Genomic DNA, 26,431 nt, shown 5'->3' with positions numbered 1-26,431 from the left:
CTTCACAGTTCACACTCTCTATTTTAATCTGTGGTAAACAATTAACTTCTTAAGTTTTATGTTGATATCTAATTATCAACTTTGGAATATGATGTTTTACTCCAAAAGTCTAGTAGTTGGTATGACTTTGGTAAACGCCTTTTTAGAGGCTAGTGGCTAGAGCCATATGAGTTAGGCTATGCGTTATGGTCCTTGCCACCCCCTTTCATCCTTCCCCTCCATCCCCAATGGGGGGTATGGTCCCCTTCCCATCACCATCTAACATTCCAATTTCAGCCGGGAAGGTCAAACTGGATGCCACCTCAGCACTCCCAATCCTCTCCCGATCCGCATACCCCTTAGCCTTATGCGGCGCGTCTTCACTTTTGCGATGCCTATTTTTCTTTTCTTCGGATTTTTGAATTATGTCTCTCTTCATATAGAATTGTAGGTGTAAAGCTTCCTATAAAATGAGTTTTAATTTCAAGTTAAGAACTTAAAGTTCTAAAGGTGAAAAAAAAAGTAAATGAATCTTCTAATTACAAGGTTCATCCATGTGATATGTCCATATTTTAGTTTTAATATATATTTATTAGAAATTACAAGGTTAGTGCCAAACTTTACAGCATGTAACATATTTAGTCCTTAACCACCAATAAAGTGTAATATAACTAAAATGCTCCTTAATATTAAAAAATAAATAAATATAGTTATTAATAAAAAATAAATAAATAAAAAACCGAAACTAATTCAAAATCAGCCACCATAATCTCCGACTCGCTGAAAATTTGTTGTTCACCGGCTTGCAACAAGTGTGTTAAATTAAGTTATGGCAATGTGGTTAATTCATGTTGCTACATAAACTGACTTTGTTAAAGTTGTTTTTAGTTTGTTATATTGTGTAACAACTTTATTAACAAATATTACAAGCTTTTGTGCAGGTCATAAAGTTCAAGGGTATTATTGAAACATTTGGGAGTTTATCTGGTGTTTAGTAGAAGTTGAAGGGCTTGCGTGTAAAGTGAAAGTTGGCTTAATATATAAGCTCTTCAATAGTTGCAACAGTTCATAGTTCCAGATTTTTCTTCTCTCTCATCAAGGCGATTAGGGTTTCCTGTTCGTTGTTTTGATCTTTTATGATCTGTGGTTTGTTTGTTTGATCTCGTGTGAGATCCTGTTGTATTGTTCATAGATCAACTGATGTGTATCAGTTGATCATATATTTTCTTTGTACTTTGTTAAAGATTTCACAGTTTGTGAAATCTAGGGTTTCTGGTGGGAGTTTTTTGGTTTGGGTAAATAATAAGATTTCTGTCATTGTTTTGTCGCTATTTTGTGTTGTTTTTGAGTTGATCTGTTCATCATACCATTTTTACATGGTATCAGAGCTAGATCTAGCTCTTGTCTACTGATTTTTGTTCTTCCACTGTGGTTGTTAGGGTTTCTTTCAGGATTGCTTCTTTGATTGTCAAAGAAACGGAGGTCTTGGGAAGTGTGTCTGTTCAGATCTGTTGCGTTCTGGTGTTCAAGAGGGCTTAAAGGATTAGATCTTCTGGATCTTATTGGTTGAAGACTGTGTTAGTCTTTGAAACCCTAGAAGGTTTCAAAGCAAACTAACCAGGGTTTATTCTGTGTTCTTGGTGTTGACTAGTAACCCTAGAAGGTTACGGTCTACATCATATGTGAAGATATTGCACCCACTGTGAGATCTTTCCTTTCCTCTGTAGTTAGTTTGTTGTTTTTTGTTGATTGATTAGTTGAAGTCGGGGTAGTGAGGACCGGCACCTTGATTGTTTACTTTGTTTTGGTTCTTGGTTGTTATTTTGGATTGTGTGGTTATAGGTTGTGGCTCCTGGGTTAAGACATGTCCAGGCACCTTTGAGTGATGAACCTGGAGTCTTGACACTGACCCAGTTTCGCCTGTAGTTGTTCTTGTTATATTTCTTGTTTTGTTTTGTGTGTTCTGTTTGATTCTTGTTGCTTGTCTGTGTTAGTTCTTGATTGAAAATGGGTGATACTGGTGATACTAGTAGTACACCTCAGACCTTAATAAGTAAACTTGATATAAGTGACCCATTATATCTGCATCCAAGTGATTCCAGTGCCTTGACCATTGTTAGTATAAAGTTAAAAGGCACTGAAAATTACTCTGTTTGGTCCAATGCTATGAAGTTGGCCCTAGAAGCCAAAAATAAATATGGTTTTATTGATGGCAAATGTGTGCGTTCTGAAAGTGATGCTGTGTTAGCTAGTCAGTGGGACAGATGCAATTCTGTGGTTCTTACTTGGTTATTAAATTCTGTGTCTGAGGAACTTTACTTAGGTCAAGTTTTTTCTAAGTTAGCATCTGAGGTTTGGACAGATCTTAAAGAGTCTTTTTACAGAGTTGATGGTTCAATTGTCTATGATTTGTATAAGAAAATCAATTGTGTTTCTCAAAATGGTACATCTGTTGCTGAATATTATAACAAGCTGACAACAATGTGGAAGCAGTTTGATGCTATGCTTCATCTGCCAACATGTTCTTGCCAAGCTGCAAAGGATTATAATGATTTTTCAACACTAATAAAGTTGATGCAGTTTTTAATGGGACTGGATGATGTTTACCAGTCAGTTAGAACTAATCTTTTGACAAGGGAACCATTACCTACTGTAAAAGTGGCTTTCTCTATAATCTCTAGAGAAGAGTCACACAGGTTGTCTAGTAGTGGATCAAAACCTCAGAATGTGTCTTTCATTTCAAGAACTAATCAGGTTGTTGATCAAAGAAGAAAGAACAATAGGAATACAAATTCTTCTTTAAAATGTACACACTGTAATATGCTAGGACATACTGTTGATAGATGTTTTGAAATTATTGGATACCCTCCTGGATTTAGAAGAAGAAGTAATAACCCTAGTCAGCCTAATCAGTCAAATAAAGTTAACATGGCTGGTAATAATAAAACTAATTCTGTGAATGGTGCATCTTCTTCTGTTGGGAATTCTGGATTACCTTTTACCTCTGAGCAGATTGCTAAACTTCTAAGTTTAGTAGGAGAAAAAAGTGGATCTGATGCTCAGAACCAGAATGTAGGAGGTGAGAATATGTGCATATCTAATTTTGTCAGTTGTTCTAGTTCTGTTAGTTTTAGTATGAATGGGTGGATAGTTGACTCTGGAGCTAGTCAACATATGGTTAGAACAGACAAAAACTTAATAAATGTTGTTGATGTGTCTGAGTTTGATATAACTGTAGGTCATCCTAATGGAACAAGTGTTAAAGTGTTAAAGATAGGTGATCTAAAGTTAACTGATGAAATATTGTTAAAAGATGTTTTCTTTGTTCCAGGATATAGTGTTAACCTGTTGTCTGTGCATAGGTTATCTAGGGATAATAATGTAGATGTTGTGTTTAATGAAACAACTTGTGTGTTTCAGGATTCCAATTCAAAGAGAATTCTGATGAGTGGTAGTCAAGATTGTGGTCTATATTTTGTTGGCAATTCTGGTAATTTGCCTAGTGTTTGTTTCAATAGTTCTATAAAAACCTTTACCTGGCATAGTAGGCTAGGTCACCCTTCTGATCAGGTTTTAGCAGTATTAAAAGATAGACTTAAAATTCAGTCAACTGAACATGATCCCTGTGATGTCTGTCATAGGGCTAAGCAAGTGAGGGTACCTTTTCCTTTGAGTGAACACAAGTCTAAATCTGTGGGTGATCTCATACATTTGGATGTATGGGGTCCATATAAAGTAACTAGTTATGATGGTTACAAATATTTTCTAACAATTGTCGATGACTTTTCTAGAGCTGTTTGGTGTTATTTTATGACTAGTAAAAGTGAAGTGTATGAAAATTTTAAAATGTTTTATGAGCTTGTGTTAACTCAGTTTAAAAGGAAAATTAAGGTAATAAGAAGTGACAATGGAACAGAATTTCTGAATAGTCTAATGGATAATTTGTGTAAATCAAAAGGAATTTTACATCAAACCTCATGTTCCTATACACCACAACAAAATGGTGTGGTGGAAAGGAAACATAGGCATTTATTGAATACTGCTAGAGCTTTGATGTTTCAGGGTGGCCTGCCTTTGAGGTTTTGGTCAGATTGTGTGTTAACTGCTGTTTATCTTATTAACAGGTTGCCCTCTTATGTGTTAAATGGTAAGAGTCCTTTTGAGATGATGTTTGATTGTAAACCCTCTTTGATTCATCTTAGAAACTTTGGGTGCTTATGTTTTAGTACAATTTTGCATGATTCAGATAAATTTTCATATAATGCTGAAAAATGTGTGTTTATTGGTTATTCTAACTTTAAAAAGGGATATAAGTTGTGGAGCTTAGATAGTAAAAAAATATTTTTTTCAAGAGATGTAAAGTTTTATGAGAATGTATATCCTTTTAAAATAAAACAGTTAGATAATCAAGAATCTGAAATTGATAAACAGTTGAATCATGCAAATTTCTTTGATGTCAGTATACCTGAAGTTTCTAACATGCCCTATGATGAAGAGGGTACTAATGGTGCACAAGATCTTCATGGTGATGATCAGCAACCATTGTTTCCCTCTACATCAGCCCCTGATTCAGGAGTTGAGGTGTCTCAACACACTGAACAGGTGAGCAGTAGTGGACTGGGAATAAATGAGAGGGCAGAGGACACCATGAGGTCTGATGTTGATCATGACCAATCTGAGGGCATTGTAGATGTTAGAAAATCTTCAAGGAGTACTGCTATGCCTAGAAGATTTGATGATTTTGTGGTTGAGGGAAGAGTAAAATATGGAATAGAAAAGGTTGTTAACTATTCTAATCTGTCATATGAAAATAAGTGCTTTGTTACTTCTTTGAATAAAACCTTAGAACCAACATCTTATCATGAGGCTTCTAGTGATGATAAGTGGGTTGAAGCCATGAATAATGAGATGGAAGCATTATATAGGAATAATACTTGGGTTTTGGTAGATCTTCCAAAAGGCAGAAAGCCTATTGGATGCAAGTGGGTATATAAAATAAAATACAAAGCAAGTGGTGAGGTTGAGAGATATAAAGCCAGGTTAGTGGCTAAGGGATTCAACCAGAGAGAGGGTATTGACTTTGGTGAAACTTTTTCACCAGTTGTCAAAATGGTTACTGTTAGGGTTGTATTAAAACTTGCTGTTAATAACAACTGGCCTCTTTATCAGATGGATATTAATAATGCTTTTTTGTATGGAACATTGTATGAGGATGTTTATATGACTCAACCTCAAGGTTATAGTTCAAATGATAATAAGGTGTGTAAATTAGTTAAATCACTGTATGGGCTTAAACAGGCCCCAAGACAGTGGAATGAAAGGTTAACAAATGTGTTAACTTCTATGGGTTTTGTTCAAAGTGTTTGTGATTATTCTTTATTTGTGATGTCAAGACAAAGTGTAATTATCATCTTGCTTGTATATGTTGATGATATTGTGATAACAGGAAATGATAAGAGTGAAATTGAAAAGGTTAAAATAAGTTTACAAGAGAATTTTAAAATTAAAGATCTGGGGATGCTTAGGTATTTTTTAGGGATAGAGGTGTTGTATTCTGCTGATTGTGTTTGTTTATCACAAAGAAAATACTGTTTAGAGTTGTTAAATGAGTTTGGTTTGCTGGGTTGTAAACCTGTGACAACACCTATTGAACAAAGTTTTTTAGTAACAAGTAAATGTGATAAAAATACTACTGTTTTGGAAAATGTTAATGGTTTTCAAAGGATAGTTGGTAAACTGTTGTATCTGTCTTTGACTAGACCAGATATCAGTTATACTGTACAGTTTTTAAGTCAATTCATGCATAGTCCTTGCAAGTCTCATCTTGAGATTGCTTTGAGGTTACTAAGATACTTAAAGCTTTCTCCTGGAAAGGGGATAAGTTTTAAAAGGTCTAGTGACCTAAAGATTTCTGGTTTTGTAGACTCAGACTGGGGTAAGTGTCTTAAGACCAGAAAATCTGTGACTGGGTTTGGTATTTTTGTGGGGGGAACACTTGTTTCTTGGAAAAGCAAGAAACAAAGTGTTGTGTCTAGGTCAACTGCAGAAGCTGAGTATAGAGCAATGTGCTCAGCTACCTGTGAGATAATGTGGATTAGAAATGTTCTGTCTGAGTTAAAAGTTGTTTGCCAGTTACCTGTTAAACTGTACTGTGACAGTAAGTCTGCTATTTCGATATCACAAAATCCTGTGTTTCATGAAAGAACTAAGCATTTTGAGTTGGATTTGCATTTTTTGAGGGAAAAAATAGCAGCAGGAATTATAGATCCTGAGAAAATTAGTACAGATTTACAGGTTGCTGATGTTTTTACAAAGGGTTTGAATGCCAAGCAACATCAAATCCTTTGTGAAAAACTGGGACTTTATAACATGTTCGCAACTTGAATTAAGGGGGCATGTTAAATTAAGTTATGGCAATGTGGTTAATTCATGTTGCTACATAAACTGACTTTGTTAAAGTTGTTTTTAGTTTGTTATATTGTGTAACAACTTTATTAACAAATATTACAAGCTTTTGTGCAGGTCATAAAGTTCAAGGGTATTATTGAAACATTTGGGAGTTTATCTGGTGTTTAGTAGAAGTTGAAGGGCTTGCGTGTAAAGTGAAAGTTGGCTTAATATATAAGCTCTTCAATAGTTGCAACAGTTCATAGTTCCAGATTTTTCTTCTCTCTCATCAAGGCGATTAGGGTTTCCTGTTCGTTGTTTTGATCTTTTATGATCTGTGGTTTGTTTGTTTGATCTCGTGTGAGATCCTGTTGTATTGTTCATAGATCAACTGATGTGTATCAGTTGATCATATATTTTCTTTGTACTTTGTTAAAGATTTCACAGTTTGTGAAATCTAGGGTTTCTGGTGGGAGTTTTTTGGTTTGGGTAAATAATAAGATTTCTGTCATTGTTTTGTCGCTATTTTGTGTTGTTTTTGAGTTGATCTGTTCATCATACCATTTTTACAAAGTGGAGTCCAAATCTGTGAGGTACGAAGTGTGTTTTTCGTTGTCGAAATCCCGACCTACCCTACCTTCCACCTTGTTCATTAAACGCATTACCTCAACTTGCTTTTAAAAGCTACAATTACACGTGTCAACAATATATATATAATTCTCCTATATATATTATACTAGGTTATAACCCACGAATACTCGCGGATCGAAAATTTAATTTGCATCAATCGAATTGTCATTAAATAAAATAAAAACACATGCTTTCAAAGGTTTTTGATGAACACGTTTGAGAGATAGAGAGAGAATGAACGAATTCGTGAGTTCTTAATGTTATTGTTATTAAGTGTTTAAATAAATAAGTTAAAATTTGATGTCGATACTATGCGGTACCAATGTTGAAATTAAAAGACATGTTTTCAAACGTAATTTGCCGTAAAATAACACTTTTTTTTCCATGGGTGTCTCCTTCCTTTTCTTTACATGTGCACCCCTATGCTCCAAGTAAGATGTACACTGAATTTACTACTTTTTTACTCGCTCCCTCTTCACATACACACTAATTCAACTTGATCATAAAATAATTTGACTACTTAACTTTAGTGCTTCATCATTGTTCTTATAACAGAGAAAGCAATAGTAAGTAGGGGTAAAAACAACTAAAGCAAAAACCAACGATTGTATTACCATGATCAGTTCCAAAACCCCAAACATTAAAACCAACGATTTTATCACCATGATCAGTTCCAAAAAACAAATCGAAACACCCCCTCTACCCAAAGCAAAAACAAAGTTACAAAACATCAATATTGTATCTGTGTTGAAATGGTTGGAGGGTTTAGCTCAACTGTGGGCAATGGGGTCACTCACATGAGGGAAATTATATCTGAGTACCATCAAGACCAGCCAATGGAAAGTCATTTACATCAGAAGTCATTGAAATGGTTGGGAGGGCTCCACAAGGGTGTCATGACCTACCAAATAAGTAATCAGTTAAAACCATGTTGTCATGAAAATTAATAATCTAATCATTCAGCTATTTGAATCCGATTCATGTACCATTTATTATGGAAAGCAAAAAAAGAAAAATACCCAACTACAAAAATAGATAATTATGTCCCATGACTTATATCGTAAAATTGTTTATTAAGATTAAAAAAACAATCAAGAAAATATATGGTTATTTTCTCGTATAAGATGCAAGTGCAGCTTTCTTAAAGAATGTTAAAGCACTTTTATGAACCATAATATCAACGTACATGATCAAATAGAATGTTATTTCAAAACCAACTTACACTATAAGAGGTGTATAGCCATAACCACCACCAGCACCACCATTATAACCCTCATACTCCACCCCAGCTGAAACTTATAGAGATTATTAGTGTCTACCTATTATTCCCATAAATCAGTTAAATTATACTATGATGCTTAAAAATGATTTAATTAATGAGTTCTTAGGTTAAATAACTTACCAATCAGTTCAGTAGCACAATAATAGATGAATATATCTTCAGTCGAATTGACATGCCCCTTAGTTCTCAATTAAAGCCGACAAAGCAGGTCATTTCCTCGATAAAAAACTATTGAATCTTATAGTAGTATACTTAAAATCATATGAACAAAACACTTCATGAGTTGAAGATGCTTACCATATTAGTTTCTCTACGTTCCCTATTGATGATGATTAACTAAATTTCTATATTTAATATTTTACTTAATTAAACTTAACATTTAAGAGATTGTATAGTAAAATAACTAAAAAATAGTTAAAACGTAAGAGAAATAACATATAGGCTACCTTGCACTTCACAACTTCACGCTGTTGCATCTTGGCCTGATGCCTTCATTTTTTACTTCACCTTTAAGGAAGCTTCATGGTTCACAATTTTAATAAGAAAAACAATTTTGGTTGGTAAATTTCGAACTTGGATCTCAAATGTGATATGTAAAAAAGACGCGCTGAACCATTGTTAATATATTTAGGTTGCATCTAATATATTTATAAAAAACATATACTTTTCTTTTTTTGGCCTTGTGCGTTGGCACTTCCCACAAACGCCATGGGTCCGCCCTGCTCGAATGACAATGCATTGAACCAACACATGTAAACTATTATACATATTCCAAGGGTACCCACTTAAGCACAAGAACCAATAAAAAGAGGGCCTTACTGTATATGAAGAAAAAAGTGGTACTCTCGAGAGTTCCGGTTCTAGAACTTTGGTGGCTGCATATAAGGCATGGGAATTGGTTGCGATGACGGAGAAGGGTGCATACTGACCTGTCCTCTGCTGCAAACAGTTGAGAAAACTATGGCAATGAAGTTTGACCCATCCAACAATATTGTGGAGTGGCTAAAGCTGGCTGCTAAATGGTTGACCTTCTTGTGGTGTAAGCGCAACTTGAAACTAAAACATATGACAAAGTTACTATTCAATTGTATACCTACAAAATGGTATATAAATAGCAATCACCAAACAACCAAAAAATGTATAAAAAATGCCTGGATAGTCCGTCAGCTTTGGTGAAATTTCACCTATAGTCCCCATCATTCTAAAATTACACCTATAATCCCCAACTTTCTAAAATTAGAAGGTGGGGACAATAGATGAAATTTAAGCTGAGCACAGGGACTATCCGGGCATTATTCTCCGAAAAAAAAATGTCGCAAAAGGAACATACATCATCACAGTGGTTCTGTTGGAGCTCACACCACCACTTCCAGAGCTCTAATTGATGTACAGTATTTAAACCACGATTCTTTGGATGTTTAAAAAAACAAATAATCCACTTTTTATCATACTTCGGGCTTCTTCTATGATTAAAACGAATCTTGCCAACAACTTTCTGTCATGGTATGATTTATATTTGCTGTATACCTGAATCATAAAATAGAAGCAGTTCATATATTATAGCCAAATATTGAATTCTTACCTGAATCATAAAATAGAAGCGGTTCGGTAAAAAACCATTGAATCTTGTAGTAGTATACTTAAAATCATATGAACGAAACACTTCATGAGTTGAAGATGCTTACCATATTAGTTTCTCTACGTTCCCTATTGATGACGATGAATTTAACACTACGACCCCACACTCTTTTGTCTCATACTTCACATAAACACAACCTGCCATAATCGTGAATAAAACATTTGAAACAAAAATTATATGTGAGTTAGTATTATTTTATATAAGTACTGCCACTAATCAGAGATTGTTGATTCAAGCTGCTGCAAGCTTCTTGATCAATAAAAACGTTGTCCACTTTCTGTTTTCCTGAAGAACCTTCATCCGACCTTTGTGATGTGGTGTCGACGGTACTTTTATTCCGCTTCTTTGCTGCATTAATACATTAAAAGATTCAAACAAAAAACAATATACATATTATGACTATCATCGTTAAAACTGGTCTACACTTGATATATGTAAGAAAATCCAACTTGTACTTACCAACCACTCTTCCGGGTGACTTTGAAGATGTTGGTTAACCACAGCGACAGTTGTGCGAGTCTTGGCAGCTGCAAGTGATCGCTCATAGATCATCCCCTTGTAAATAGAACCGAAACTACCTTTTGTCCATTGAGAAAGGGTGCAAAAAAAAGGGGAGTTTTGGTTCACCAGAAAGTTTCACATCAGTAGCACCAAATTACCATCTCAAGTGAGCTACATATTCTTGTCTAGGCATGTTCTTCATCTCTACAATAACACTAAATAATTAGCCTTCTAGGTTGAAACAAATATAGATCAAAGTGTCTTGATAGGCTCAACAACATTCTTACATTTGGGTGGGGGATCACCAAGTACCTGAGTATGCCAACCATGTTTCACAACTTCCCAATCATTATGCAAAACGAACATGTCAAGTGTTATATTTCTCCAATAAATATGCCTTACCAGAACCAGAACCAAAACCAAACCCTAAGTAATTGCACCACAACAACGAAGTAGACAACTATTAGAAATAATGAATCAAATTGAATAGAAGATTTGGTATTATGAAGATTGAACATACCTGATGCTTCGCTTGAACGGCCTGCACATTGATAAAAAAGGATAATTTTCCAATACGGGCCAATTATCAACACTATTTTTGTCCATCCATATCCCTTTGACTTACATAAAAAACTAAATAAGATTATAAAAAGTAAATGAATTAAGCTTCAAAATATAATACTTACATAAAAGGTCGAGCGAAAGAACCCCGTAGATTACTGAAAGAACCCCAAAGTTTATATATATATATATATATATATATATATATATATATATATATATATATATATATATCATTTAGCTATAAAATCACCCTCAAGAATATAAATAATGTGCAAAGATTGTGTTACATAAATCAAAACCTTAAGAACTAATAGAGAATTTCAAATATTAAAGATACTGTGAAACCAACAAATATATTAAATACCACATTTTGAGCTGCAACCTTTTTCTCATATCAAATTAAAAGAAAAACTATGCTTACTTTCTTTTCAAAACATTGAAACCTTAAAATATATCAGCTGCAACATGTTTCAAACACACTTTAGAATACGAAAAAATTAGTCTTCTTTCTTTCTAAAAAACAAAGCACTAACAACACAAAAATATAGCAGTTTATAAGTGAAAATGGAAGCCATCAAAACCAAAAAATCAAGAAGTTTGTGGGTCAACATTTGATCAAACAAAATCCAAATAACCACTTACTTGTTTCCCTCCACCACCAAAACTCTTTAATCTAAACCTCAAATGACCACTATATACCTGCAACAACCACCTATAATTAGATGGGTATAAAATTATGCCATATAATCATTGGATAAAAGCAATAACAAATCGAGTATAAATTAATAGTAGCGAAACCCTAAAATAAATTATTAACCCCAAACCTTTTATATCAGCTGACACTCTTAACAATTCACCTTTCTTCTTCCTCAACTTCAAGCGAAACCCTAAATAACATCCAGATCCAGCCGTCACCCCAGCACACCTTCATTCTTCTTCTGCGTTCAAATCAACAAACAACAACATCAATAAGTCCTAACTCAATAAGCAAGAACACCAAAAATTACATGAGGTGACAATGTTGGGTTTAAGATTTTAAAATCAACATGTAAACCAACTCAAAAATTAAATCCTAAAAACTTGTATACCTGTAAAATCTGAAGCTGAGAGGCTAGATTCTTCATTGATTTTGTGAAATCTTCACCAATCGGCTTGAATCGCCGTCATCCTTTTTGAATCACCAGAGAGAGAGAGAGAAAGCAGATAAAAGGAAGAAGAAACATCTTGGTTCAGAAGGAAACAATAACGAAAAAGAAACCTCTAGAAGAAAAGAAAACCTTAAATAGATTGATAAAAGGAAGAAAGATTGATGTCTTCGTTGATAAACATCGCGATTAGGGTTCGCGATGATGAAAGATTGATGTCTTCGTTGAGATTCAGAGTGAAACGGCCAGAAAAATGGATATCAAAATTAGGGTTTGTGCAAGGGAAGAAGCGTGTTTAATATGAGACCCGAATCCAGAAACGACCCAAAGTCCGATCCATCCTCAGCCGGATCCCGCGTCCAAATTTGTGTAGTTTATGTAATATTGATTCCCTCCCAAAATCACCCTCTAATCCACCATAACATGCCACATAAGCAAAATGGTTCCATCATTCAAAGACAAATGTCCCAAATCATCTCATTTATTAATATATATAGATTATATTATATTAATTAATTTATGAATGAAATCAACAGTAGATGAACATTAAAAATAAATAAATATTTAAAAGAGTATTAAATGAAAAGTAATAAAAATAGAAATAAATGAATAGTATCGGGTATCAGTACCGGTATCAAATTTACCAAACTTGGTGTATTTTTGGTATCCGTTCGGCACCGGTATTCATCGGGTTTTACACTTAAATACCGGTGCCGTACCAGTACCGATCGTATCAAGCCATACTGTACCAGGTATATTCGGTACCGGTACCCATTTTTGGGGATTTCGGTAAAAATATTTTCGGTACCGGTTGATACTGAGCTCATCAAATCCTGTAGCAACGTACCAATGCAAGTAATTGCACAGTTTAGATTACTTTTCATACGCAGATTAAGTAAACTGTATTTCGTTTGAATGAGGTTTTATATACACAACAACTTATTTTGCTTTATTTTATGTCTTTTTACGTAATAAATGAATTGTAGCATGTAAAATTAACTTGGATATTTAGATTATTTATGAGCAAATCGTATCAAATCCTATAATCAAACCGGTATCGTATGGGTACCAAATTTACTATACCAAATCATTTTCGGTACCAATTTGGTATCCACCTTTTGACGTTTTCAGAATCGTTACTTTCGGTTCGACACCGGTCTAGCACCATACCTATATTTATTGATTTTTACCTTCAAATACCATACCGTATTGTACCGAGCATTTTCGGTGCCGGTACCTAATTTCGATGATTTTCCGGATCGGCACTTTCCGTGCCGTTACAGGTACCGAGCTCATCCATATTTTAACGTGTTAGCACCGTAATAACTGAACTGAAAACAACCGAATTTCCAACGTGTAGGACGTGTGGGGTCCTATTATTATATATTAGGTTATTTAAAATCGTTTTTTTAGGACGGATTGACTATCCTTTTCACAACTTTTTTATTTATGTTTTGATATTCGGTATCTGCTTGCCGTTACTGACACGCGTTTTGCAGTCATTGGGTCCCCGCCGCAACGCGCAAGCGGATATTTAACTAGTTAATTCGAAACACCACAAAATTGGTTCTTTTTATTTATCAACTACATAATCATGTCAATAATATATTCTATACTAATAAAATAAATAAGGGTTCCTTTATTTACACACCCCTACAATCTTATTTTCACATCCCTAGTTTTATACGGGCCGTATAACCTTATACGGGCCCGTATAGAATGTTAATGCACAGAATTTAATGTGGTGGAATGTCTGGTTTGTTTTATAACTATACGGGTCGTATAGGTGTATACGAGCCGTATACCGTTATATACGAGCAATATAACTTTATACGGCCTGCATAATTTTGTTTCACAGGTTTGACAAGCTTTTTTAGTTTTGAAATCTGTATACGGGCCGTATAATGTTATACGACCCGTATAGCCCATATAGAAAAGTTAATTTTTTGGTGCAATCGGAAAACCGTATAGAAAAGTTAATTTTTGGTGCAATCGGAAAACCGTTTAATAAGTTTAGTAATTCTTTAAATAGTGTTTGCATATTATTTAGATATATCGGATTATGTTACGAGTTTGTAGTTAAACGTACTAATAATGTTTAATAAGTTTCCACTTTGTAAAACATAAATATGTGATATGATTATGATAAACACTACGACAACGATTATTAAACAAACAACTTTACATCTAAACATAAGATTAATATCTAAAATGTTTTACATCTAAAACAAACAAAAAGATAACTTTTTACAATGTTTCAAACGTAAAATAACAAAAAAAAAATATACATATATACAATAAGCAGCTACGGCGATGGTGGTGGTGGTGGTGCAGCGCCAGCTCGTGGAGGTAGGGGCCCGCCAGAATGTATAGCCATAATCGCCTCGACCATCCACTGTACATCCCTCCTGACAGTAGCTAAATCTACCCGTACGGCAGCTACATCCGACTCGACCTGAGCGAGTCTCTCCTCCACCCCCGGTGGAGGCGTCACACGCGGTCTCACGCTCCGTCGATCGTACGGGCGATCACCCTGAACATCCTCCGCAGCTACCTGTGATCTATCGACGGTACCATCAACCCCCCTGTACCCCGTCTCCCTTTCCGTCGCCTCCCTCCCCCGGCTCCCTCTCCCTCGGCTCGCTCTCCCTCTGCTCCCTTACCCCCGTGACCCTCATCCTCACCATACGACCAAACCAGCCCCTGTCCCTCGACCTCACGAGCCAAACCCATCGTGCACGCTGTGTTCCTCCCAACCCAATCAAGCTGGAGTGATACGGTCATATCCATTGCCACATGCGGGGACAAGACGTGAGGGTAATGCTTCGCCAGACGGGTGACGAAGCCCCCACAGCTGATATGGGTAGAGGTACGCTTAAAAGTGTACTCGGCGAAGTATGCGGCCAACTTGTACGCCAAGTTGCCCCCCCCCCGCCGGTAAGTAAGTCGTGCAAGTAGAACAGGTCATTTTGGGTGACCCACTCCCTGCTATCATGACGACCGACGATCGTCACGGCGATACACCGATGTAGGTATCGGTGTAACAGGTCATAAAGGCTACTCGCCCGCGCCTTCGGGGATCGCGAACTGGGTGTCGCGAACTCCCCGGACCCAATAGTGCGCCACCAAGTCCACAACACGTCACTGGACGTGCTGATGGGCGCATCCAAAAATGTCTGGGACACTGAGTACTCCTGTGAGTACAGACCCAAGGCAACGACGAACTCGGGAAGTGTCATCCTCTGTGTCTTCCCGCAAAGGGTAAAAGATATCACGGGTGTCGTCAAAAAATGCTGTAAACCCCCACCCCGGTGTCCTTAAATGAAAAAGTACATAAAAACTCTAAAGTAATCTCCCTGTGGGCCCACTCTGTGGTGGCATCAAATAAACGGTCCCACAAGGGGTTAGCTGGCATGAACTCCCGAACTCGACCGATCGATCCAATATCGGTCAAAAATAGAATATCAATGGTCCGAGGCGCATCCAACGTCATCTCTCGTAATCTGCCCAAAAACCTGTAGGCAGCCGTACCTCGGGGGATGTCGCGAATAAACTGCCCCACCTTAGTAAAATCGGGCACAACCTCCTCCTCCTGTCCACATCCACATCCCCGTCCGCGTCCCTGACCCTGACCCTGACCTTGACGTCTACGGGCCGCAGCAGCTAATGACTCAGCCATATCGTCTGTAAAAATAACAATCACAACTCATAAATCATTATACGATTAGCGTTCACGTATTATACGATTACTGTTCTTGTATACGAACGTATTATACATCTCATATACGATCCGCACACATCAAGTATAGGTTTCGTATACGCACGTATTATACATCTCATACACGATCCGTAAACATGAAGTGTACGTATCGTACGCGCAAGTATTATACGCATGTATATGCTACGTACACCTCAGATATACGTTTCCTATACGCACGTATTATACGTCCCGGATACGCTAAAAGTATAACAAACAAGGAATAAAATATAAGGTTATACGGCCGTATACGTTGTGTACGATCGTATACAACTTGATTCTTTAAGAAGTATACGATCGTATCTTGCTTGAATTTCAAGATGTATACGACCGTATATAATGTATACGATCATATATAGTTTGAACATTCAAACGTTATACGAGCGTATATAATGTATACGATCGTATACAGTTTGAACATTCTAAGGTTATACGATCGTATACAATGTATACGACCGTATACTGATGTGTGTAAAATGCAACATATAAATTACATCAAATAAGGCATAAAACTAACCCGTTTTTAGTAATGTTGGAAAAAGTGTGCTTTTGTCTTCCTTTTGTATTTTCAGGACCAAATGAGCTTAAATGAACAAAAGGAACAAATATGCAGCAAAAACTAACATAAATACAAAGAAAAGGAATAAAAGTGGCATGCCCGACCCCTCGACAGTATCTTCCCAAGCAAAAACAAGAAATAGAAGGCTGACCACGGCCCCATGCCCAGCGGACACGGGGGCGAGGCCAGATGTCTGCAGAAAATGACAAATTGTAGAAGCTTCTATTCCCAGCACGGGAGCATGCCAAGCTCAACACGGGGCGTGGTCAACGCTAAGATTCGCAGAATCTTGCAAATCTTGATATTACAGATACGCTTATGCACACGGGGCCGTGCCCAGCGAACACGGGGGCGTGTGGAGCCTAATGCAGACAATTGCAATTAATGAAGAAAGAGAAAGATGATGGCCACGGGGCCGTGTCCAGCGGACACGGGGCCGTGTCCGAGCTTCTGTTCAGGCTATAAATAGGGGTGCTTGGCTCACTTCAAAGGCATCCCTTGGCAAACCACCTCTCTCACACTTCACCACCACTCCACCACCACTACAACACCCACATCCACCACCATCCACCATCATCCACCTTAGAGTGTGTGTAGTAGTCTCGGGATCCAAGATTGATAGTACGAGTTCTTGTCAATCAAAGGCCATGTTTGGCTAAGTCTCTTACATCACTTGGTGAAGACAAGCATTTAATGTAATACTTTTGATTTTTAATCTTTTTGCACTTTTTATTTGGTTTTGTATTAATGACTTTAATAACTAGTTTCTTATGTTGAAGGTGAAACTTCTTTATCATTTGTACATGGTGTCTTGGCATTACTTTATTGTCTATATAAAGTAAAAGATTTTCACCATTCATATCTCTATGGTCTATATAGAGATATGTTAGCTACCTGGTCGGGGGTTAAGGGAATGGTTTAGTAAGGTTCATGTCTTGTTCAGCGTATAGATCCTGCAAGGACCTGGGTCAAGCTTACTAGGACCTCCTTTCAATACCCACTGGTATTGGATGGCGGGGGTGCGAATGGCTTGATCCCCTCATATGTAAACTACTATTAATACATTAACCCGGCTACATGGGATTGTATCCCTGCTGACTCAAACCACTTAGCCGAGGGTAACGTCGCCTTCAAAAGAGGGGCTTACCACTTTACGCATTAATAACTTAATTAATTATCTTTCAATATTCCGACCCTTTGGGATTGTATCATTGTTGACTCAAACCACTCGGTTGAGGGTAACGTCAACTTCAAAAGAGGGGCCTACTACTATAACTAAGATAATCACTTAAAAAGTGCAAAAGTGCAGAAATCATCAAAGGTTACATTAAAGGCGAGTCGGATCCAAGTGATTCATCTTGTCTATCTGTTTTTATTTTATTTTTATTTTCAACATTTTAGTTTTTATTTTCATGTTTAAAACCTTTTCTAAAACTTTTGATTTGATTAGACGTTGAGGATAAACCGGTACTAAAAGCTCTTGTGTCCTTGGACGACCTCGGTATCTTACCAACGCAATACTACGCTCACGATGGGTGCACTTGCCCATGTGTGTGTTTAGTGTTAGTAGAATATCGTGTTTTATAAATTTAAAACTTGACTAATGTGTTAAAAAGGGCTTAAAATATCAATAAAAACGTATCACACCTAACGCACACCATATACTCATGAATATTCAGTTGCATATTTCAGTTCCATTTTTTTTTTCAAATTCAATCATACAATCTTAATCGTTACGCCTATGTACGCTATTCGATTCACTATACAAGACCATAATTATAACAACCCTCCTAGAACCATTAACGTGACCCAAAACGTTCCTAAATATACCCCGTACGCGAGAAACGGACTCGAAATACCCTTACATTTAGAAAAATCAAGAAAAACCAAGTTTGGGTGTCGCTCGCGGGCCGTGACCCAGATCCTTTGGTCCTTTGCGGGGCGCGACAGCCCTTATTGGCCGACACACAATGCAGCCACGTGTCGTCACTCGTGGCAAGCCTACCCCTTGACTCACCGGGCCTACAGCCGCCTTTTAGGCTCTCGCGGGCTCGCGGGCCGCGAAGGCCCTAGCTGTATCTCTCGCGGGGCGCGAGAGAGTGGTCGACCAGCCCTATAAATAGGGTGAACGAGCTCAGTTGTTCCTCGTTCAAATTTCTTTCTTTTCTTTGATCACTAGTAAGCTAAAACTTTCGGGAAATTATACCCCTATAAAGCGAAGCTCTGCCTCGTTGTAAGTACTATAACCATGCTATTACCCTACACGATCGATTTAGGATTCCGTAACGCATGTCGGCTCTGCTCGACTCAATCGCTGGAATTCTGTCTCGTGTGTACACTCGATTGATCTAGGGCTCCGTAATGCATGTCAAGGCTCTGCCTGACTCAGTCATTGGAGTTCGTCTCAAGTTGAACGGTCAATGTGATTTGGGCTATTTTACTAACACGTGTGCATTGTTTAATTTTAATAGATAATAACCAGGAGAATCACCAGGAAGCTTTTGTTTTACCTAAGTCAACAATGTGAGTACATCTGCTTTTTGCCACCTTTTTGTAAATCTTTTTGTGAGTCAAAATGTTTTACCAAAACCTCAAATGTTTTAAATTACACTTAACAGTAATTGAGTATTTGTGATTCTACAATTACTGCCGGTATGTTGGGGTTTTGTATACAAAATGTGGAAAATGTTACCATTGGAGAAAGAGTTAGCCAATGGGTAATATGACCCACAAGTCAGGTGTTGACAGTACTGAATGGGTAATCGAGTAGATATAAACAAATGTAATTGCGGACAATGAATTACTCTACTTCAAGGATTGTTTGTGGATTCCGAAACAAGACGATCTTTGCACTTTAGTGATGGACGAATCTCACAAGTCTCGGTACTCTATCCATCCTGGTGCTGAAAAAATGTACAAGGATCTTCGTACTCAGTTCTGGTGGCCTGGTATGAAGAAGGATATTGCTTTGTATGTTTCAAAATACCTAACTTGTCTCAAAGTCAAGGCTGAACATCAACGACCATCTGGTTTGCTTGTACAACCAGAGATACCGGTATGGAAGTGGGAGAACATTGCAATGGATCTCATCACTAAGTTAACGCGTACATCTAGAGGTCACGATGCTATTTGGGTTGTTATCGATCGATTAACGGAGTCAGCTCATTTTATACCGATTCGCGAGGATCTATCTGCTGATAAACTTGCCAAGATTTATGTTGATGAGATTGTGTCTTGTCATGGTGTTCCTTTGGATATCATTTCCGATCGTGATGCTCGATTTTCATATCATTTTTGGAAGACCATGCAATCTGCTATGGGAACCCAACTAAATCTAAGCACCGCTTATCATCCCCAAACAGATGGACAATCCGAGAGAACGATACAAACACTAGAGGATATGCTTAGAGCATGCGTGATAGACTTTGGTGGTAATTGGGATTCTCATCTACCGTTGATCGAGTTCTCTTACAACAATAGTTATTATGCTAGCATCAATATGACACCGTTCGAAGCTTTATACGGTCGAAAATGTTTTTCACCTGTCTGTTGGAATGAGACCAGTGAAGCTCAGCTTACTGGACCTGAACTCATTCTAGAAACAACAGATAAAATCAAGAAAATTCGCGATAATCTTGTGACAGCTAGAAGCCGTCAAAAGAGTTATGTGGATATACAGCGCAAGCCCTTGGAATTTCAGGTCGGAGACCGTGTCCTACTCAAGGTATCCCCTTGGAAAGGAGTGGTGAGATTTGGAAAGAATGGAAAACTTGTACCACGATATGTTGGACCATTTAAGATTGTTGAAAGAATTGGAAAGGTTGCCTAACGACTTGAGCTACCTCCTGAACTTGGGAATATTCACCCAAGATTCCATGTGTCCAATTTACGAAAGTGTTTGGCCAATACTGATCTTCACATTCCGCTCGACGAAATTCAAATTGATGAAACAATGCAATTTGTCGAGAAACCTGTGGAGATAATGGACCGTGCAGTCAAACAGTTGAAGAACAAGCGAATACGATTAGTCAAAGTTCGCTGGGAATCCAAACGTGGCCCAAAGTTTACTTGGGAACGTGAGGACCAAATGAAGGCGAAATATCCACATTTGTTTTCACAAGTTTCCTCTAGTTAAAATTTCGGGACGAAATTTCCTAAAGTAGGGGAGACTATGACAACTGTGTTCTGTAAACGATGTACGATGTATAACAATATCAATTATCAATAAAAAATGTGATTTAGTGTTATTATGTGTGTATTTGTGTTTGATGATTTTACGATTTGATTCGAGTTTGATTTCAAGCTTTAAATCGCTTTCTGGAAAGTTATACGCAAACTGATGCGTAAACGTAATCAGTTTAACGCGAAAAACACTCCGGAATAATGAAATAGGCTTAACATACCTTAAATAACCTTCACATAACTTAGAAATAAGTTTTGGATGGTTTGGTGTGTCGAAAACAAGTTTATTCAATCGCAGGGACTAACAATGTCAAACTGCGAAACTATGCTGATTCGTATGGTAACGAACATTCCGGAACTTGATCATAAGTTAAACATACCCTAAATATCCTTTACATAGCTTAGAAATAGGCTTTGAGAGGTTCGATATGCGAAAATAAACTTTTTGATCACACAGGGACTAAAAGCGTCAAAAAGTGCATAAGTTTGCATTTTCGCGCATATCTTACGTTCTGAATATATCCGGACATTCAAAAATTTTTGTAATCATTAAAATATTTTATTTTAGTGATTGGAATGCTAAAACTTCATTCGTTTCGCAATTTGGATCGTACACGCGTTCGTTACGATTTCCGTCGTAACTAACCGAATAACGCAACCGTACGACAAACGAACTGACATCTGAGATGTTTTTGAGCATATTTCATGTTCCCTATGTTTCAACATCCTTGCGGAGCTTGAAAATGGGCTTGACGGGTGTTAGAAGTCTTAAAACGCGACGAAACAAGCACAAGGACCAAATCTGCCAATTTGTGAAACTTACCGCCAGCAAGCCACTTACGGTCCGTAAGCTTTATCAGAGACAGCAGAATTGCAGAAACATTAAATCTGGCCTTTACCACCTATTCTAATGGTTTTTAACCCCTGAATTTGGATGCTATGGATTGGTTTTGAGTACCCCTTGTATTGTAAAACCATGTCCCCAAATGTAAGGTCTAGATTTAAGCACGGATTACGAGAAACAATCTTAACAGTTCTTCTAAATCTATAAATACCCACCATTTTCTTTCATTTCAGCTCACACTTTGCTCTAATCTGCTCTAAGTTGAAGCCTTAGCTTCATACTTGAGTATTTTAGATCAAATCTTCCTTGCTTGGACCTTTTGTGAGTATTCTTTCATGCTATTTATGCTTTTTAAGCATGAAAGTCAAACAGTGTTTGACTTTTGGCTTTGACCAGTCTTTGGTCAACACAAAGTTCGTTTGAACTTTGCAACGTGAGCGTAATCACGATGGTTATAGTCCCTTGTGACTATACCTACTGATTACCACGTTGATTAGTCGAAGTGACGAGTCAACGTTTCGGTCAAAATGCCGTTTATACGCATTTTGAGATGAAACTATCCTTGGGTATCAAAACACTTTGTTTTGATATCAAAACCTGTTTTCTAACTTAGTTAAACATGTTTTAACATGTTTAACTCGTCACGTTTAGTCTAGTGCTTGTATAGGGTCGTAAGATAAGCGGTCTTAACAACCGCTTAGACTTTCGAACCCGACCCGTTTGGTCGATCATTAGGATCCGATCAAGCATGTATTGTGACCATAGTTGTATAGGGAATAACCTTCCGAGGTTATACCTTATGGTCACTTAGTTTAATTAGTTGTATGATAGGTAGTTTATATGCCTTAGGTAAATGACCAAAATGCCCTTTTCATGCATAATTGGATTTTAAGTATATGTAACTTAATTTTTGCCACCTAAACTGATTATACAACTTATTTAAACATGTTTAGGCATATAATACTTTTCATAGGACTAGTTAGTCATCTCGAACGCGCTTTTGCGCGAACGACGCGTTAAAGTGGCGTAAGCTACCTTAATGGGTCGTAACAGGTCATAAGCACTTAGGATAGGTTCCGATTTAGAATGTAGGCTTTGTTAAACCATATCACATGAGTTCCAATACTTATTTGGTTTACGAAACCTCATTCTATCCGATCTTCCGATTTAGGTGTCGATTTATTAACTAGCGATCCGATTACTAGGTGCTATTTGATTTCCTTGGTTTACTCGAGCTTTGCTAGTTCACTTTAATCAAGGATACTTTGCACTTCGATGTGAGTACATAGTTCCCCTATTTTACTGCTTTTAATGTTTTGGGGGTGATTCCTATGTGTTAAACGATTTCGAGGTTTTAACAATGATTTCAAAAACGAATACTATGGTTTATATAAAACGAGAACGATTTCGATGATGTGAACAAACTTGTTGGACGTATTTACATAACGAATGACATTCATTAATTTTGGCCGAACCGACCAGTATTAGGTTATGGTACCATAGGATCTGACAAATCCCGTTATCAAATTGCCACCATGGTTATGTATGGGGGTTATGTGGGTAACGACTGAACCTGATGATTGTGAACTTACCCTTTGGTGGTTTGTTAATACGAGTTGAACGATGGATGAGTTGCGAAGGTTTGAATGTTATAAGCGAGACGACCAAAAGTTAGTTTTCACAATTAAAACGAGAACGATTTTTGAATGACTGAACGAATATGAACGATTGGGATGATTTGGAACGATTTGAACGATTTAAACAAATGAACGATGGTCTATAACGAAAACGAGTTAAACGATTTGAACGATGGGTTTTTGGTATGTGATTAGATAACGGGACGGGTGTAACATGATAAAAGCATGGTAGATACGCCGCTGGTACTTCTTATATATAAGTGCTTTTATCATATTACATACTGTGGCGTTATTTAGTTCACTTGGGCGAACGATTTGAAACAATGTCACACAAACGAGTCTACTAGACAATATAAACCATACGAGTTTTATTACGAGAACGATTTACGATTTGGTTTACATAAGCAAATGTTTTGGGTTAAGTTTCATGGCATCAAGGTTTTATAAACTATAATCAATCTGTTTTGACTTGTTTATTCATTTTACAATACAAACGTTTTACAAAACAAGGTTTTCTAATATCGAATGACGATGTGGTACGAGTTATTTAAACATGTAAAGGAGCCATGAATCTGACACTCACACAAAACCTATGTGCTCGCCGGCATTTCTTTGCTGACTTTATTTCTACATATGTTTCAGGTGGTGTCGAATGATGTTGATTACAAGTAGGATGCATGCTCACTTAGGACTGGACGAGGCTTTAGTGACTTAATAACGATGATAGACGATATGTAATCTTGTTTGTTTGGTTTCAAAGACAATGTTTAATGTTAATATTTAATAAAACGAGACTTTTTGAATCCATGGTTGTGAAACTGATGTGCGCAAAATGCAACATATAAATTACATCAAATGTGGCATAAAACTAACCCTTTTTTAGTACTAATGTTGGAAAAATTGTGCTTTTGTCTTTCTTTTGTATTTTCAGGATTAAATGAGCTCAAATGAACAAAAGAAGCAAAAAGGCAGCTAAATCTAACATAAATACAAGAAAAGGAATAAACGTGGCATGCCCGACCCCCCGACAACATCTTCCCAAGCAAAAACAAGAGAACAAAAGGCTGAACACGCCCCGTGCACAGAATCTAGGAAAATCTTGATAGTACAGATACACTTCTGCACACGGGGTCGTGCCTAGCGGACACGGGGGCATGGTCAACAAATGCAGACAAACTGCATTTAATGAAGAAAGAAAAGTCGGGTGGACACAGGGCCGTGCCCAATGGACACGGGGCCGTGTCCGGGCTTCTGTGCAGGCTATAAATAGGGGTGCTTGGCTCATTTGCAAACCATCCCTTGGCAAACCACCTCTTTCACACTTCACCCACCCACCACCACCATCACAACCCACATCCACCACCATCATCCATCATCCATCATAGAGTGTGTGAGTAGTCTCGGGATCCAAGATTGACCGTAAGAGTTCTTGACAATCAAAGGCCATGTTTGCCTAAGTCTCTTACATCACTTGGTGAAGACAAGTGTCTAGTGTAATACTTTTTATTTTTAATCTTTTCGCACTTTTTATTTGGTTATGTATTAATGACTTTAATAGCTAGTTTCTTATGTTGAAGGTGAATCTTCCTTATCATTTGTCCGTGGTGTCTTGGCATTATTTTACTGTCTATATAAAATAAAAGATTTTCACCATTCATATCTCCACGCTTTATATGGAGATATGTTGGCTTGTTCACCATTTATATCTCCATAGTTGGGAGTTAAAGGAATGGTTTGGTAAGAGTCTTGCATTGTTAAATGCATATATCCTGCAAGGACCTGGGTCAACTTTAGTAGGACCTCCTTCAATACCCACTGGTATTGGATGGCGGGGGTCCGAACTCCTTGATCCCTCATATGTAAGCTACTATTAAAACATTAACCCGGCTAGATTGTATCCCTGCTGACTCAAACTACTTAGCCGAGGGTAACGTCACCTTCAAAAGAGAGGCCTACCACATTACGCATTAATAACTTAATTAATTATCTTTCAATAATCCAACCCTTTAGGATTGAATCCCTACTGACTCAAACTACTGGGTTGAGGGTAACGTCACCTTCAAAAGAGGGGCCTACTACTATAACTAAGATAATCTCTTAAAAAGTGCAAAAGTGCGAAAATAATCAAAGGTTACAATAAACACGAGTCGGATACAAGTGATTCATCTTGTCTATCTGTTTTATTTTTATTTTTCAGCATTTTTAGTTTTTATTTTCTAGTTTAAAACATTTTTCTAAACTTTTTATTTGATTAGACGTTGAGGATAAACCGGTACTAAAAGCTCTTGTGTCCTTGGACGACCTCGGTATCTTACCAACACTATACTACGCTCACGATGGGTGCACTTGCCCATATGTGTGTTTGGTGTTAGTAAAATATCGTGTTTTATAAATTTAAAACTTGACTAACGTGTAAAAATGGCTAAAAATATTCATAAAAACCTATAACACCACACGCGCATCAAGTTTTTGGCGCCGTTGCCGGGGACACAAGGATTTTAAGAAAGTTAAGAATCAACGGCCTAATCGTTTTTCTTATTTTTCTATTTTTCTTAGGATTTTTTCTTAATTTTTTCAGCTTCTGCAGAGCTCAGCACGGGCCGGGCCCAGCATGGTTACTGGCAGTTTTTATTTTCTGAGTTACAGAGTGTTGATCACGGGGTCGTGTCGAACTCCCCAGTAACAGGGATCCGGAAAACAATCACTGTATCTCCGACCACGGGCCGTGTTCATCTGAGCACGGGGCCGTGGTGAAGCTTCTGACCAACGTTCTTTTTGTTTCTATTGCAGGACTTGGAACCCAGGCGCCACATCTGAACTTTTCACGTAGTGTTTGAGCTCCAGTTCTAGTAGAGACATAAAAGAACCCCTAGACGAACCCGAACGCTTTCTAAGAAGAAGACTTAAAGCTAAAAACCAAGAGAAAGTTTCGGGGGACCCACTTCCAATGGCGGACCAATGTACCCTCATGGATTACCTACAACCCACCGTAGGTAATCTCGGCGCCGCTAGCAATGCACCGAATGTCGAATCCAACAACTTCGAACTTCGGCCGCATTTGATACAAATGCTTCAAAACTCTGCAACCTTCCATGGGCTTGCGGACGAGGATCCCCATCTACATATTACTAATTTCTTAGAAATATGTGATACCTTTCGGTTCAATGGAGCATCAAAAGACGCCATCCGCCTTCGAATGTTTCGATTTTCACTAAAAGACCGAGCTAAGGCTTGGCTTAATACCCTCCCAGTTGGCTCGGTAAACACCTAGGATGAACTAGCCCAAAAGTTTCTATAGAAGTATTTACCTCATGCTAAAACGGCT

At 37.5% G+C, this 26,431-nt stretch overlaps 2 long non-coding RNA genes across 3 annotated transcripts; both read right to left on the bottom strand.

Moving 5' to 3' along the window:
* Nucleotides 1-8,389: 8,389 nt before the first annotated feature.
* LOC110898233 lies at nt 8,390-12,013 on the bottom strand. 2 transcript variants are annotated; one of them, XR_002569278.2, is made up of 8 exons: nt 11,840-12,013; nt 11,625-11,681; nt 10,939-11,051; nt 10,706-10,844; nt 10,377-10,622; nt 9,964-10,265; nt 9,609-9,805; nt 8,390-9,334 (listed from the first exon to the last, which is right to left on the bottom strand). It is a non-coding gene; the product is annotated as an uncharacterized LOC110898233 (long non-coding RNA). The 2 variants fall into 2 exon arrangements; XR_004877215.1 differs by having other exon boundaries at nt 10,939-11,038.
* A 62-nt stretch (nt 12,014-12,075) lies between these two features.
* Nucleotides 12,076-12,423, bottom strand: LOC118485646. Its single transcript, XR_004877216.1, has 2 exons — nt 12,260-12,423; nt 12,076-12,150 (listed from the first exon to the last, which is right to left on the bottom strand). It is a non-coding gene; the product is annotated as an uncharacterized LOC118485646 (long non-coding RNA).
* Between the last annotated feature and the right edge of the window lie 14,008 nt (nt 12,424-26,431).

The sequence above is a fragment of the Helianthus annuus genome, chromosome 13, assembly GCF_002127325.2.
Source record: "Helianthus annuus cultivar XRQ/B chromosome 13, HanXRQr2.0-SUNRISE, whole genome shotgun sequence".
NCBI lineage: Eukaryota > Viridiplantae > Streptophyta > Magnoliopsida > Asterales > Asteraceae > Helianthus > Helianthus annuus.
The sequence above is the reverse complement of the archived record's forward strand: the minus strand, read 5'-3'. Positions and strand labels throughout refer to the sequence as shown.